Consider the following 14,016-nt stretch of genomic DNA (forward strand, 5'->3'; position numbering starts at 1 on the left):
TCTGTTTCAGAGCGAGACTTATCTGCATATAGAGTGCTGACGTTAAGCACGGCGGGATAGTCGTTAACGATAAAACCGACGTTGAAACTAATCACAATGTAAGCTGGGAAGGTGAGCAAATAAACATGAACAAACTTTGTGGATGTATTGATAATCAATGGTTTCAGACATACTCGTATTATGTTGAACTGTTGCTATTTAAGCCAACTTATTAACTTGAATATAAAAAACTACTCTCTAACGAGAACTTTTATTCAAATTTATATATAATACAAGCGATCTTGTATAATATAAAAAAAAAATATAAGTCGGTCTCAGCTCTAACGATTTGGATGAAGTTTCGTATTTAAATAAGGTTTTCTTTGTTTATAGGGTGGTAGCTTGCCACTGCCGAGAAATAAATTCCCAAAAACCCCATGCCAGGGTTGTCGACAATTTTTCGAAGTAACAATAATATTTAACAGTCTGTTCATGAACATGGACATGAACTTTTTATAAACAATTCAGGTTTTGTAATTTTATTTATTTATTTTATTTTATTTTTTCTTTAATTGGAAAACCAACAGTTGTAGGTACTAAATAGTTAACAAATTGGTTGACTTAAAACTAATAACAGATTTTTATATTTATATTACAAAATCATTTAATACCCAAACTTAAACCAATTCAGTTTGGCAACTTTGATGCGATCGCTTCCAGATCGGGTAGGCAAGTTCCGAGGGTAATCCTGGACACGGGAATGCTATACTGGGCCCAACGAGTAGGTACTAGGAGGGCAAAGTGGCCAACCTTAGTAACTACGTACATAGCCTTTTCTTGGTGCAAAAGGTGCCAGTCTCCAAGCCGCAAAAGAGTTGTAAAATTTTTATGTTGCAAAACATTAACTTTAGGTGTAAACCATTCACTACTTGAGCACTTAACTTATATGCTGAAATAATACAAGAGCCAAGATAACATTTGAAATATGTGGCACAACCTAATAAAATGCTCCATGTTAGCGTTGTGCTCCATGCCCTAATAAACATGAGAGCATGCAGACCTGATTTTTAGTGGAATGACGGCCCAGAAAAACCCACTAACATTAGGTGAGAGTGTGAGTGTGTTGGTTGGACATGTTTTTTTGTTTAATTTATCGACTGGAGGGTGAGTCTTCTTTTGTTCATGGGTTTGTCTCCGTACATGTTTGGCCTGAATCATCACATGTGGCTGCCGGTGCGGCTCCCGGCTAGATCACTCCAGCCAGCCGAACTCACTCAAGAAGCTAAGCAGGCCGGACAGGTCCCCGAGTGGGAGAGTGATAGAGGTTCCTTTTTGGCCCAGAGAAATGCTCGGTTCCTGTGGGATGGATCTTAAATAAACGTTTTTAATTACTGGCTGAACGGATTATGGTGTTAAGATTAATTGTATCGATCTAGGCATTCAAACAATAAACAAGAAATTTTTATCACGAAAAACCTTTTTTATCTTAATAAAGGCTGTGACACATTGAGGTTGAAGTTCATTATAAAGCTGCATGCCCCAGAAAACATGCAGTTTTGCGATTTTTAGCAGGTTTCCAGTGCAGGTTACACCACGGGCATTCCAACAATTAGTAGGTTAATTGGTTCGCCGTTTCTTCATGCAGCAACTTTCGCATTACAGAAATAAGGAAGTAGGAATACAGTAAAATTGGGCACTGCTGGTAATTACTAAAGGACTAGAGTCATCCATTAAGGTGCCCCTTTGTATAATTATGTCAGGCTTTTAGGCAGGTGACGCGCACCTGCGTGCAGCCGACCGGCTTCGGTTGACAGCGGCTGAAATTTTCATGGCCGGTATATCGAGCGCGGGCGGGCGGGCGGCGGGTGGCCTACAGCGCAGCCGCGACGAGCCTTCCGCTCGCCTCGTCGCCACTCGCTCGGAGGCCTGCCCTCACAACAACAAGCCGCGCGCGAACCGCCGCCCCGCTCCGACCTCTCACCTCAGTGCCGGTTGCGTGTGCAGTGCCACCACGTGAGCCCGTCGTCGGGCCGATATGTGAATCAGTCTTTGTGTCTGCTCCCGCTGGAGCTATGGCGCGTCATCGCGTAGCGCGCAAAATGAAATAATAAGGTAAGTTCACTTCAGATCCCCCGAATTTTTACTGAATTCTTAAATTTTCATGCACAGTCCAGCTGATTTTGTAAAACACCTCTGAGTAACATACTTTTGTAAGTGATGAAAACGCATTTAAATAGCGTTTAGTTTGAAGGTTAACTTTTACAAATAGTCCTTCATTCATAGGTATTATGTATGGTTACGTGGTGTCTCTCTGGGAGCGGCCGATGTCTACGACGAAGCTCTACGAGTGCCGCAATCTGATTATGGCACACCCACTGCTATATAAGACGCGGTCAAACTAATCTTTTGATGTCATTATTAAGGAAGGAAGTGATTACATGGATGGAATGTAAATGAGTAGCCATTAATTTAGCTATGGGTTAATATATAATGATATTTTAGATTTAAGTAGCTTAGGTAGCGATTGCGTAGGAAAGGTATATTTGTTATTAACCGATATGAAAAAAAGAAGCTCGCAATGCTACAGTTACAGATAGTTACAAATAGGCGTTGTTATATAGAAGCAGCAAGCAGGTCGCTTTGCGGAATTCCGTGATGTACATGGAATGTTAACCGTAATTTGGCACAATCATCACGCTAATCTGTTATGTGTATTTTTCTTTTTTACATGCAACACACATTCACATTACTCCCCACGTTTAACTTCTGTACCATATATAGTTAATTAAATTTACCGTTCATTAAATAGGTTACAAACAAAAGCAAATCATTCCCAATGTTTATCACTAAGTTTCACTGATTTGTGTATCTAGTAGCTAAAAGCAAAATTTTTGACTACAGATCAAAAAGTCCGAGTCGGGCAAAATATTTTGAGATATGTCATATGTTTTTCTGTACAAGTCGGATGAAAAACACGAGTTATCTGATGGGTTTTTCCTTTTCGTCAAGTTATTGTACATAGAGTTGTTTTATAATAAAGTAATAACTATTTTACTGTATGAATTATTATAACTGACAATCTTTATGAGGTTTTTTTTTAATATTCTTGAAAATAGATATTTTTTAATAATCCCAAATCTTATCTACTTTTGCCAACACCCAGAAAAATAGATTTATCAATATCTTCATCCTCAAACCATTCACAATGCATCGGTATTTATTTTCATATAACAGAATATTCATAATTTCTCTGAGACTTTGTCTATTGTACGCTGTATAACGCGTTATGCCCGTTCATACAGTCGATATAACATACAAAGAGAGCCGCCGCGTAGTCTCTCGGTGTTCTAGGGACTCTATAGTGCAAGTCAATAAGGTATTGTCCATTACTAGAACCGTTTGCTTTTGTATCCGGTATTAGATGGAGTTTGATCGAAGATTTTTATATTCTTCTTGTTATTTATCATCCTAAAGATGTCCGTACTCACCTTCTTTTCTTAAAAAAAATTACTTCATTCCCAGAAGATTTATATAATTAGTAAATTACAACGGAACTGTAATTATATTGTTTTTGGTGATTATATCAATTCATACATGTACCAAACCAAGATTAATTATTTATCATCATCATCATAATCATCATCAGCTGGGCATAAGCTTCCTCTCTTAGGAGAGAGGGTTTAAAAGTATTGGAGTCCACTTACCCGCATTGGAGCAGCATGGTGGGTATATACCCACCATGCTGCTCCAATGCGGGTAAGTGGACTTTAAAGATTGTTATCACATTTTATTGATAATAAGCAAGAACGGCTGCTTAACGTGCTTTACGAGGTATGGTAGTCGAGGCCACCAATTTCCTAGCGGTCAAGAAACCTCAGAGTTCTCCCTGAGAGTTCTCCATAACGTTTTCAAAGGCGTGTGTAGTCTACCAATCCGCACCGCAAATTTTTAATAGAAAATTTTAATATCTTTATAGTCTCGACACGGGAATCGAACCCAGGATTTCTAGATTTGTGCTTGAACATGCTGACCACAAGACTTGTTCTCACTTTATGTTATCATATTAAGTACTTTTAGAAAGCAAACCTCATCTTTGATCATAAACAATATAAATCTGATTCAGCCGTTTAGAAACCAATTAAATATTCAATATAATATGCACAAATTTCTCACTTAGAGATAGAATATTCAGTTACAACTATCAATAAGTTTGACCATTGGAAATTTGCCCCACATTTCTGAAAATAGCGGCAAAGATAATATTCAACACCAATCTCTACAGCCACTTCTATTTTTAGTGTATTTTATTGATTGCGAATTAGATAGGCGGTATCTCAATGCATTTGTGTTTTGTACAATAGATCAGTTTTGGATTGTTATATTTAATTCCACTTCATACAATTCCAATAAGAAGACACATAATAATAATTCATACTTTAAATACTTGGACCTTGCTCACGAGATTACCGCCATGTGGAATGTTGAGTCGACCGTTGTTGTTCCGATAGTCGTTTCAGTCAATGGTCTTCTCTTGAAAAGTTTCGACCAACATCTCAAGAAGCTTTCGCTTGGTTGTTGGATCAAGGGTCGGATACAGAAGGCAGTAGTCCTTGAAACGGCGCGTATTGTGAGGAGGTTTCTCACTCTGGAGCCCTGACCACCGGTTGCTTGGGCATTCAAAAGCCCCGCAAGCGGAGGGTGGAAGTTTTTTTTTTATAAATTTTATTCTTAAGCATTGTTAATAATTAAAAAAAAAAAAGAAAAATAGAAGAAGAAGAAGAAATACTTTATTGCACACAAACATCAGAATATACATAAAATATAGAATAAACAACAACAAGAATTGTAGGCATGCAAAGGCGGCCTTATTGCTGCAAGCAATCTCTTACAGGCAACCTCTGACAGAAGGAAAAGCTGCAAGAGAGCGGGATAGTGCAATTATACTACATATAATATACGTATATATTCGGCAATAAATAGACATACATATAATATAAATAAATATATAAATACATATAAAATAAATATATATATAAATACATACATAATTAAATAATGAAAAAAGAAAAATACAAAAAAAAAACACATTAATTACGATATTTGTTCAAATTACTTCACTCAAAGACAGATAGTAGTCTTTAAGACGACATTTAAATATGGGAAGGGATTGACTTTTACGGATGTCAGCAGGCAAATTATTCCAAAGAACAACAGCCTTAAAAGTGGAAGAGTTACCGAAGAACTTGGTTTTGCAAAATGGGAGTACCAGGCGGTTATCGTGCCGAGATCGGAGGTCAGTATGTGAGGCAGAATCAGAAATATAGCGAAAACGGTATTTAAGGTACGAGGGTGTAACTGGATGAGAGGAGATGAAGTTCACGACGCAATCTGATCGGCAGCCATTTAAGTCTAACCCGGTACTCCGAAATGTGGTCAAATTTACGCAGTCCAAAAACAAACCGGATACATAAATTTTGTAGGCGCTCGAGTTTGTTCAGCAGTTCTTCGGTAAGATCAGGATAGCATGAGTCAGCGTAGTCAAGTAACGGTAGAAGAAGAGATTGTGCAAGAGAAATTTTCGTTTTAACTGGAAGGAAATTTTTCCAACGTTTTAAATAACCGATCGAAGCAAAAACTTTACGACTCACCTCAGCTACTTGAGGTGACCAGGATAGGGTGGTATCCATAAGCAGGCCGAGATTCTTTACTGTAGTGCTAAGAAGCAAATCAGTAGAGTTAAAGCGAACAGAAGGAAGAGTGCTAAAATTAACTTTTGCTAATTGCTGACGGCTGCCAATAATAATTACTTGTGACTTATTGGGATTAACACATAGCCCATATGAATTACTCCATGTGTAGATACTGAGTAGTTCATTGTTAACCTCAGCAATGCCCTCACAAATACTGTGTGAGGGGGATCCAATATAAACTTGTAAGTCATCGGCATAGAGATGAAAGCTGGAAGAAAGTTGTTTTGAAACAGTGTTTATAAAAATAGCAAATAGAAGAGGGGAGAGGACGCCACCTTGAGGAACACCAGCAGTGAGAGAAGAATAGGAGGAGAATTTATTTTGACTATAAACACATTGCTGACGTCCATTTAAGTAGCTATGGAACCAATCAATAGCTGCCTCTGAGATGTTAATGGATTTGAGAATAGCAAGGAGGATATCAAAATCCACAGTGTTGAAGGCATTGCTGAAATCTAATAAAGCAAGGATTGTAATAAGCTGATTGTCCATATTAGCACGTATATCGTCACAAACTTTAACAAGAGCAGTTACAGTACTATGGCCGCGTCTAAAACCGGACTGATACGGACTGAGGATATTGTTATTGACCAGGAAAGAGTTAAGCTGGAAATGCACGATGCGCTCCAATACTTTAGATAAAAAGGGAAGAATGGAGATAGGGCGATACTGAGAGAAAAAAATTGGATTTTTAGCCTTAGGTATAGGAATAATGTGAGCTTTACGCCAAGATTTAGGAAACTCTCCAGAAGATAAAGAGAAATTAAAAATATGCGAAAGTACTGGCGCCACAGTATCTAGGAGAAGAAAAATCATTTTGCGGTTAATTCCGTCACACCCAGTAGCATTGGACTTAATTGCCAGGACATGTTTTTTTACCTCAGCCGGAGTTATAGGACAGAAATGAAATGGAGCGCAGTTTAAAGGAGAAAGAGTCTTAAGATGACTTAAGGTGCTGCATTTATTCTGTGGATCCATAGGCGAAATTGAAGTGAAATGGCGATTAAGAGCATCAATATCCAGGTCACATGGGGCGCTCAAGCGTTGCCGGCCAAAACCGAGTGTCTCCAAGAATCTCCAAATCCCAGTACTGCCACAGTTTTCAACGGAGGAGAAAATATAGCTCCGCTGTGCGTCCCTGCAGATTTTATTACAACGGTTACGCAGATGCTTATATTTATTGAGATAGCTGTCAGTTGGGTTGCGTTTGTACTTGGCTTTGGCAGCATTACGCTTCGCCATCAGTGCCCGGATATCTTGTGTCAACCATGGCGCAGGGAGATGCTTCAGTTTAATTGGACGAAGGGGAGCGTGCTTATCAAAGAGTTCGGTCAGGATTGAGTTAAAAATGGAGATCTTGTCGTCAGCAGTATTAGCACCAAGAATAGAGTCCCAATCAATGTTATTAAGATCAGACATGAAACAATCATTATTGAAATTCTTAAAACTACGTCTCATGACAACAGTGGGCTTAACTTTTGGAGGGCGGATTTTGTACGACAAATATATAAGATCATGGTAAGAGAACGCATCTGCTGAAAATTGACCGTGAGTGACAACGTGTTCTGCAGACGAGGTAATCATTAAGTCCAATTTAGAGGGAGTACAATTTGGAAAGAAGTGTGTGGCCTGCGTTGGAAGTAAACAAAGGTTAACACTATTTATTATGTTCATGAGCCGCCTTGCACGTATGTCATCCTTAATAATACATGTGTTAAAGTCTCCCATAATGATAGTGTGATCAACAGTCACGACATATTGTTCAAGAAGATTTTCAAAGCTATCAAAATAATTTATAGAGAGCGACGGACTATAAAACACACCGAGTAAGAGTTTAAGACGGCCAAATAACACCTCAATAAAAATATGCTCAGCTGACTCAGAATATTGTGAAGGAGAAGAATTCAGAATCGTAAAGGGGATATGACTACGAAGATAAATAGCAACACCCCCAACAACAAAAAATAATAAATGATAGAATAATAAAATTCATACTTTTACAAATTAAGGTTTCTACTAATAGGTGCTATAAATTCGATAGTTGGTTAGGATGGATGGATAGATATTTGCAAACTACTGAACCAATTTGCCTGGAATTTAGAATAGTCAAAGTCAAAGTTAAAGTCAAAAGTATCCAGGGTAAAAAAAAACACGAGCGATAACCGATCATAATAATAAATACTTTTGTTCAACAATTTGGACAAAGTCTATCACTAGACTTTGTTCGAAATGGTCGCCGGTGTTACAAAGTATTTGCCAAAAAACTTTACTGCAAATACTTTGTAAACAACGAAAAAGTCATGAAATCTTAGGGACTACCAGTCCTATTTAAAACTGACTTTATTGAGGAACCACTTATATAGTCTACCGGCGGTTTCTCGCGACTTCGTCTGCTTTTGATTATTTTTAGAGTAAAAACTTCTTTAGCCGCATCAGGCGATATTTGGTAGGGGAAAAATTTACGTTCGGGTTCGCGTCAACGATAACCTCAACATGATCGTGATGTTTCAGTTTGTACCTAATAAGGACCGATTTCAGGAAGTTACCTACCAGGTTTTACCTGATTTAAAATGAATTTTTACTAAATAGGAGCGTTTAAGTAATTCTGCGTTTATAACAGTGAAATGTGAGGTCGGGGCGAATCGCGTGACGTTACAGCTTGGTGCACGCAACGACCATAATAATCCAATAATTTAGTTACCATAATATAACCCTATCGACATAGTAACCTGTGAATACGTAAGAAAGCATGTTATTTATATATGTACGTATAAAATGCATAAAGTGGTCCGTATGTTCGGTTGAAAAACTGTTAGGCTTTTCTTTTTTAGCCTGGAGTTAGAATTGAAATTGAAATTAAATTGGCATTGGTGCCAATTCTGTTGAACATAAATCTTTAAACTAAACTAAATTGGCATGTCTGAAGTTAGGGCCACATTTTCCAGTGGCTAAATAATTGTGTTGAAATAAATAAAAACGAATAACAGAGAAAGAGATATTCCTTATAAATTTATGCTTTTATTATTTTTTTATACTTTTAAAACGAATTTAACCCTAAAAATTCATTGAAAGATTGTTGTTGATATGACATGTAAGAAAAACCCTGTCTACCACCGTTCCTCGGAGAGCACACTTTATTCCCAGCTATTACCACTTCTACGTGACTAGCTTTTGCCCGCAGTTTCGCTCACATTAAGTTCGCCTTTGATTGGTAATTTTAAATATCGTACAAATTTTTCTCCTTAGAAGAATTTTCAAAAACCCTTTCTTAGCGGATGCCTACGCTAGAGCTATCCGTATACCAAATTTCAGGTCCGTCCAGTGGTTTGATTCAATCAGTCACCTTTAAGTGATAACGTAAATCATGAAAGATGACCAACCCGGAACCAACGATTTAATCTGGCATGGTCGTAACAGCATTTAAGAATAACCACTTTTTCGGTTAAGATTTCGACAAGTCTAAACATCTCCCTGCCTCTAAATCACAGTGTAGTTACGGTAGAGTTATTTATACGTACTAATTTTTAATGAACTAAAGACTGATTCATATAATTAAAATAAAGCTATTGGCAAAAAAACCCAGTAGGTTGTACCCTAGTATTTATTTATGTTTTACGACTACAATTTGCGAATAGAAATTAGGCTACTAAACAGGGGAGATGTCGTAAACAAAGCCATAAAGGGCGAAGTGAAATCTTTTACTGCAAAACTTATACCTACATGTTCGCTAACTGAAATATATATCTCCATTCCGTAGCAAAACCATTCTGCACGAGAAGGAATTTGACTACAAAACACTCAAATTCATTCTTTGTGTTAATGTCGACAATACCATAGGGCCTGTTTTATAGAACTGCAGACGATGTGAACACTTAGCATTACATCATTATAATTCTCAGCCTAGCACTGTACCACGGCTGGTCACAGACCTTCTTTCTCGTAGATCACTATTTAGGTTTATGAAAAATATATATAAGATTAGCATACCAATAAAAGAAATATATTTAATACATAACCATAATGTCCTTAAAATTAATTGTATCCACTTAGCATGTTTACTCTCAATAGTATTGTACGGCTTCAGCTACGAACTACTTATTGTTACAAGGTTAAGAGAAAAGTAAGATATTGGATATTATATTCAAAAGATTTGTATTTATTTCGGTATTGAAATGTTCCAATTATGGATTTGACAGCATTCTCTAAATGACACTGAATCGGAATGCGAATATTCATAAACTAAGGCAAAGGTCGATGCACATCCATACCATTTAAGCCACCATCATCTGAAGCTGATCTACTATCATCTATAGTTATATTATAATTATAAAGAGGTTTCTAAGATTTTTGTGGGCAATCTCCAAACAGATTTTCCAAACTATTTTACCAATATAAAGCAACATTGTTTGTGAGTGTCATAAGCTACAATATGTTAATAATGAATACAAAAGCTTTCAATTTGGATTTAACTGTATGGTAATAATGTCTTTACCTTTCAGTAGTTTAAAAGGAAATAGAAATAGGTACTATTTACTTGCACGGTATAGGTATTACTTTGAAATTTTTATTTGTGTTAATTAATTATGAAAAAAATAATTGTGTAAGCTGAATTAGACATTAGACAGAAAATGTGAAAATACTCCACCTATAGGTACTATTATTATCTATTCTATGGAATAAGATATAATATGACAATAGTGCGGGATTTAATATATCCCAATGTACAAGAAAGAACCGTAGAAGCCGCATTTACTGACTGGAATTTCTTGCTTTTCGCAAGTCATTAAAACTTGAAAATATAGTTAGTAATTTACGGCGGGTTTCGTATCCTTGTAAATGAATAAACCTACGACGGAAAAGGGTAGAGGTTGCGTATAAAGTTCTCGTAACACGCAAACTTTGAGTTAAGTCTTACATTTGTTTCTATAAAAGGAAGTTAGGTATTCATAACGATGTCAGAGAAACTGCACACGAACTCAAAAAACAAAAATTGTGTCATTTCTTTAACCAAAAGTAATAAAGTTTATTTTCCATTATTAAAATTCACCGAATACGAATGCAATAATTTTATTTTACTATTGAATTAGAAATAAATAAATATTTAAAAAAAAATTTAAACAAGTATGTAAAACCTTACATACTTGTTTAAATTGTGTCTAAATAGGTAATTTTTAATCCAAGTTTTTATATATTTTTTATATTTAATAGACAAATATAAAGGTCAGAACTGTAGGGATTCGAATCCGCGTATCTCAGGCAATGAGGTAAAAAAACGCAATATAACTGGGATGAACTCCGAAACTACTGAACCGATTTTTGCTTTTTTTTATGTGTGTTTTGTACCAACTTTTGAGATAATATATAATATATATCTCAATTTATAAATAAAGCAAAATTATTTTATTGCGAATTATTTGTTTAGTACCTAAGAAAAACACAGCAACGCACGGCTGGGACTGCTAGTATATTATAAACACCCAATATGGGGCAGCATGTTATCACTTATGTCTAAACTGGTAAATGAATTGAAACGGGTATATTCGCGCATAATAAACAAACGTTTTGATTTGCTGGCGGGATGCGATCATTAATCAGAGGCTTAGTGGTTACCATTTGTTACAACGGACAAACAGTGATGTTTGTATTATTGACAGTTGCTGTTTGAGTGGAGACACTTGCTTAGCTCTACTGTTCAAACAAGCGATTGTTATTTCTGACGGCTTACATACTCTCTCCTCTTTCCTAGGGAGTAGGAATAAATAAATAAATAATAATATGCCCTCTTCAGGGCACGGGTCACACCCCCTTAATGAGAAGGGGTTAAGGCCGTAGTCCACCATGCTAGCCCAGTGCGGATTGGTGGCACACCTTTGAGAACTTTATGGAGAACTCTCAAGCATGCAGGTTTCCTCGCGATGTTTTCCTTCACCGTTGAAGCAAGTGATATTTTAATTACTTAAGAACGTACATAGCTTAAAAAGATAGTGGTACGTGCTGGGATTGCAACTCGGCCCCCGAACGAGAAGAGCTCCCTCCCATTGGGCTATCACCGCTTTACTTCACCCCTGACGGTTCGTATATTTACAATTATAAATCTATACAAAACTTATAAACGATATATATTAACGATAGAAGAGTATAAAATTGTTTTTGGACACAAACAAAAAAAGGTATGAAACCATGCCAATTTAACTCTTTAGTAAACAAAAAATTAGCTAGAAATTAGCGATATTTTCTACATATTCTTCGAGAAATGTATAGATATTTTTCGTGTTGTTGAAAATTTATTTTTTTAACTTGATAAACGATATATATTAACGATAGAAGAGTATAAAATTGTTTTTGGACACAAACAAAAAAAGGTATGAAACCATGCCAATTTAACTCTTTAGTTAACAAAAAATTAGCTAGAAATTAGCGATATTTTCTACATATTCTTCGAGAAATGTATAGATATTTTTCGTGTTGTTGAAAATTTATTTTTTTAACTTGATAATTTAAATATTAGATTTACCTTTGCATTCCATTAAAAATCATGGTTGGTTTAATATACGAAAACAATTGGTAAAGCCAGGTTGCAAGCATGCTACTGTGCTTTTATCACTCACTAAAAAACAAAAATCGCCGAAACGTAAAATGATGTGCGACCTGCTAAGTTTTTTGCAGCTTCTTCTCGCTAGAATCTGCCTTCTGAATCGGTGGTAGAATCACTACAAACAGACAAACTTGACGTTCCAAAAGTGCTTATGAAGTAGGTCTGGTTAAAATAAATGAATTCTGAATTAGACTTAAACAAAAATAGGTAGATTCTTGGTTCCTATTAATTCCCCACTGATTAAATGAAAGCTGTTTAAAGCAAGATGCCGTACTTAATGTATCCGTTGGCCTCGTTACCCGGACACGAAATTGGTTTACCTGCGCGCGATGCCATTTTCTATAAAGTCAGTTACGACCGCTCTATGCATTTACTACTGATGCCGACTTTTATTTTTACTGTGTCCCTACCTGCTCGTAATTCTGTTCATTGCTTATTAGTTGGTCGTTGGGAAGTTAGGGTGCTACTACATGTAGGGGCCGTGCCGTCGATTTTCAGCTATGAAACTTATGTAAACTATTATTTATTTCATATGCCATATCCATAATCTCCATGTTAACTGTCGTAAATTGGAAGCAATCTCTGTACCGCTTTTGCCTAAAGTTAAGGTTTTTTTTATTCCACTAGAAGTTATCCCTACAATGCAATCTCTCCTGGTGGTAAATGATGATGCAATCTAAGATGGTAGCGGGCTAACCTGTTTGGGAGTCTTTTAGTCATACCCCTAATCAGTTTCTAGGCGACATCGCACCGGAATTACCGGTAGGGTAGTAACTAGCCACGGCCAAAGACTCCCGCTAGACCAGACCAGAGGAAATTCAGAAATTATAAATTCCCGATATGCCCCTGCCGGGAATCGAACCCGGGACCTCCTACTTAAATTAACAGCGCTCACCGTTGCACCAGAACGATTGTAAAGGTTACAATAATTTACATTTGACAATAATAATTGTAAATGCCCAATCACATTAAAGCAGCGTGGTGTAACTATGCTCTAATTTCCTCTCCCTTAGTGGGGAGAGGCCCGTGACCAGAACTGCGACAAAGACGTAGAACGATGAGGGTGATTGATTTACTCTATTTTATCTACAAGTGCAAATTCTCTGCTAAAGGCTTTTCTGAGCACATACCTCGCATGACAGACATCTGCCTTCCTAGTACAGTCACATTTGGCCTTACCAATAGATAGTATATAGCTAATATAAATAGCTTTTAATAATAGATAGCTTTCTTTTCTCAGCTTGCTTGCTGTTCAGTATCCATTATGAAACACCGCGTTCCAGCCGCCATTAGGTTTTCGTCAGTAATCCTATTAATAATCCTTTAAGTTAACTTTTGAATTACGTCGATAATTTGTATTCTTATTAAATTCTTCACTAAGGATGTTTTTCTTAGACAAACTAAGCCTCCTTTGATGATTGATCTCTGAGTGAGTTAAATCTATAAGACCAAATTCTTCTTATTCTTGTTATCTATAAGACCAAATTTTTGATTAAAAAATTATTAATGAAGTAATATAGAAATCGTCTTTGACTGTCTATTTAGGTGTTTACGATTGCTTAGGTTGCTCTAATGATGAAGGAAATAACTATTACTATCTCTAGCAACCGTCTACCTCCAAAATAGCTAAAACTCATTCCCAAAAATAAGTGATTGTTTGTATCCATTTTATATTTTGATGGTACTAAAAGT

General features: G+C 36.5%; 1 protein-coding gene across 1 annotated transcript in view; it reads left to right on the forward strand.

Moving 5' to 3' along the window:
* The first annotated feature begins 1,918 nt into the window (after positions 1-1,918).
* LOC120636972 (whirlin) overlaps positions 1,919-14,016 on the forward strand; it is a 159,769-nt gene continuing 147,671 nt past the window's right edge. Inside the window, exon 1 of the mRNA XM_039908551.1 lies at positions 1,919-2,091. The gene's annotated coding sequence lies outside the window, so the exon portion shown is untranslated. The remainder of the gene's footprint in view (positions 2,092-14,016) is intronic.

The sequence above is a fragment of the Pararge aegeria genome, chromosome 3 (assembly GCF_905163445.1).
Source record: "Pararge aegeria chromosome 3, ilParAegt1.1, whole genome shotgun sequence".
Taxonomy (NCBI): domain Eukaryota; kingdom Metazoa; phylum Arthropoda; class Insecta; order Lepidoptera; family Nymphalidae; genus Pararge; species Pararge aegeria.